Source organism: Doryrhamphus excisus, chromosome 2 (genome assembly GCF_030265055.1).
Source record: "Doryrhamphus excisus isolate RoL2022-K1 chromosome 2, RoL_Dexc_1.0, whole genome shotgun sequence".
In the NCBI taxonomy this organism is placed as follows: Eukaryota; Metazoa; Chordata; class Actinopteri; order Syngnathiformes; family Syngnathidae; genus Doryrhamphus; species Doryrhamphus excisus.
In genome coordinates, this window is record NC_080467.1 from 23,192,725 (window position 1) to 23,195,224 (window position 2,500).

Consider the following 2,500-nt stretch of genomic DNA (forward strand, 5'->3'; position numbering starts at 1 on the left):
CTAGACTCCAGCAAAACATGTCAAACAGCGCCCTCTGCTGTCAGGCAAGAGCAGAAACCATAAAAAGCTTATAGCACCTGGTATTCCCAGGCGGTCTCCCATCCAAGTACTAACCAGGCCCACCCCTGCTTAGCTTCCGAGATCGGGCGTTTTCAGGGTAGTATGGCCGTAAGCTGCCAGGGCAGCTGAAAAGATCCTATTTGAAGGCGACGCAGGCCAAACTAGACTCCAGCAAAAAGTGTCAAACAGCCCCCTCTGCTGTCAGGCAAGAGCAGAAACCATAAAAAGCTTACAGCACCTGGTATTCCCAGGCGGTCTCCCATCCAAGTACTAACCAGGCCCGCCCCTGCTTAGCTTCCGAGATCGAACGAGATCAGGCGTTTTGAGGGTAGTATGGCCGTAAGCGTTAAGGACAACTGAAAAAATCTTATTTGAAGGCGACGCAGGCCAAACTAGACTCCAGCAAAAAGTGTCAAACAGCGCCCTCTGCTGTCAGGATAGAGCAGAAACCATAAAAAGCTTACAGCACCTGGTATTCACAGGCGGTCTCCCATCCAAGTACTAACCAGGCCCGCCCCTGCTTAGCTTCCGAGATCGGGCGTTTTCAGGGTAGTATGGCCGTAAGCTGCCAGATCAACTGAAAAGATCCTATTTGAAGGCGACGCAGGCCAAACTAGACTCCAGCAAAAAGTGTCAAACAGCGCCCTCTGCTGTCAGGCAAGAGCAGAAACCATAAAAAGCTTACAGCACCTGGTATTCCCAGGCGGTCTCCCATCCAAGTACTAACCAGGCCCACCCCTGCTTAGCTTCCGAGATCAGACGAGATCGGACGAGATCGGGCGTTTTCAGGGTAGTATGGCTGTAAGCTTTAAGGACAACTGAAAAAATCTTATTTGAAGGCGACGCAGGCCAACCTAGACTCCAGCAAAAAGTGTCAAACAGCGCCCTCGACTGTCAGGCAAGAGCAGAAACCATTAAAAGCTTACAGCACCTGGTATTCCCAGGCGGTCTCCCATCCAAGTACTAACCAGGCCCGCCCCTGCTTAGCTTCCGAGATCGGGCGTTTTCAGGGTAGTATGGCCGTAAGCTGCCAGGGCAGCTGAAAAGATCCTATTTGAAGGCGACGCAGGCCAAACTAGACTCCAGCAAAAAGTGTCAAACAACGCCCTCTGCTGTCAGGCAAGAGCAGAAACCATAAAAAGCTTACAGCACCTGGTATTCCCAGGCGGTCTCCCATCCAAGTACTAACCAGGCCCTCCCCTGCTGAGCTTCCGAGATCGGACGAGATCGGGCGTTTTCAGTGTAGTATGGCCGTAAGCTGCCAGGTCAACTGAAAAGATCCTATTTGAAGGTGACGCAGGCCAAACTAGACTACAGCAAAACATGTCAAACAGCGCCCTCTGCTGTCAGGCAAGAGCAGAAACCATAAAAAGCTTACAGCACCTGGTATTCCCAGGCGGTCTCCCATCCAAGTACTAACCAGGCCCACCCCTGCTTAGCTTCCGAGATCGGGCGTTTTCAGGGTAGTATGGCCGTAAGCTGCCAGGGCAGCTGAAAAGATCCTATTTGAAGGCGACGCAGGCCAAACTAGACTCCAGCAAAAAGTGTCAAACAGCCCCCTCTGCTGTCAGGCATGAGCAGAAACCATAAAAAGCTTACAGCACCTGGTATTCCCAGGCGGTCTCCCATCCAAGTACTAACCAGGCCCGCCCCTGCTTAGCTTCCGAGATCGAACGAGATCAGGCGTTTTGAGGGTAGTATGGCCGTAAGCTTTAAGGACAACTGAAAAAATCTTATTTGAAGGCGACGCAGGCCAAACTAGACTCCAGCAAAAAGTGTCAAACAGCGCCCTCTGCTGTCAGGATAGAGCAGAAACCATAAAAAGCTTACAGCACCTGGTATTCCCAGGCGGTCTCCCATCCAAGTACTAACCAGGCCCGCCCCTGCTTAGCTTCCGAGATCGGGCGTTTTCAGGGTAGTATGGCCGTAAGCTGCCAGGTCAACTGAAAAGATCCTATTTGAAGGTGACGCAGGCCAAACTAGACTCCAGCAAAAAGTGTCAAACAGCGCCCTCTGCTGTCAGGCAAGAGCAGAAACCATAAAAAGCTTACAGCACCTGGTATTCCCAGGCGGTCTCCCATCCAAGTACTAACCAGGCCCACCCCTGCTTAGCTTCCGAGATCAGACGAGATCGGACGAGATCGGGCGTTTTCAGGGTAGTATGGCCGTAAGCTTTAAGGACAACTGAAAAAATCTTATTTGAAGGCGACGCAGGCCAAACTAGACTCCAGCAAAAAGTGTCAAACAGCGCCCTCTGCTGTCAGGCAAGAGCAGAAACCATTAAAAGCTTACAGCACCTGGTATTCCCAGGCGGTCTCCCATCCAAGTACAAACCAGGCCCACCCCTGCTTAGCTTCCGAGATCAGGCGTTTTCAGGGTAGTGTGGCCGTAAGCTGCCAGGGCAACTGAAAAGATCCTATTTGAAGGCGACGCAGGCCAA

The 2,500-nt window shown here is 51.8% G+C and overlaps 3 non-coding genes and 8 pseudogenes across 3 annotated transcripts; all 11 read right to left on the reverse strand.

Annotated features, from left to right (window-relative positions):
• Positions 1 to 65: 65 nt before the first annotated feature.
• LOC131122842 (5S ribosomal RNA) lies at positions 66 to 174 on the reverse strand (annotated as a pseudogene).
• A 112-nt stretch (positions 175 to 286) lies between these two features.
• On the reverse strand, positions 287 to 405 carry LOC131121085 (5S ribosomal RNA). Its single transcript, XR_009127622.1, has one exon. It is a non-coding gene; the product is annotated as a 5S ribosomal RNA (ribosomal RNA).
• A 112-nt stretch (positions 406 to 517) lies between these two features.
• On the reverse strand, positions 518 to 626 carry LOC131122722 (5S ribosomal RNA; annotated as a pseudogene).
• Positions 627 to 738: 112 nt separating this feature from the next.
• Positions 739 to 867, reverse strand: LOC131121346 (5S ribosomal RNA; annotated as a pseudogene).
• A 112-nt stretch (positions 868 to 979) lies between these two features.
• Positions 980 to 1,088, reverse strand: LOC131122435 (5S ribosomal RNA; annotated as a pseudogene).
• A 112-nt stretch (positions 1,089 to 1,200) lies between these two features.
• LOC131121197 (5S ribosomal RNA) lies at positions 1,201 to 1,319 on the reverse strand. The gene has a single exon (XR_009127731.1). It is a non-coding gene; the product is annotated as a 5S ribosomal RNA (ribosomal RNA).
• Positions 1,320 to 1,431: 112 nt separating this feature from the next.
• LOC131122143 (5S ribosomal RNA) lies at positions 1,432 to 1,540 on the reverse strand (annotated as a pseudogene).
• A 112-nt stretch (positions 1,541 to 1,652) lies between these two features.
• Positions 1,653 to 1,771, reverse strand: LOC131121086 (5S ribosomal RNA). The gene has a single exon (XR_009127623.1). It is a non-coding gene; the product is annotated as a 5S ribosomal RNA (ribosomal RNA).
• A 112-nt stretch (positions 1,772 to 1,883) lies between these two features.
• On the reverse strand, positions 1,884 to 1,992 carry LOC131122436 (5S ribosomal RNA; annotated as a pseudogene).
• Positions 1,993 to 2,104: 112 nt separating this feature from the next.
• LOC131121263 (5S ribosomal RNA) lies at positions 2,105 to 2,233 on the reverse strand (annotated as a pseudogene).
• A 112-nt stretch (positions 2,234 to 2,345) lies between these two features.
• LOC131123378 (5S ribosomal RNA) lies at positions 2,346 to 2,454 on the reverse strand (annotated as a pseudogene).
• Positions 2,455 to 2,500: the final 46 nt, after the last annotated feature.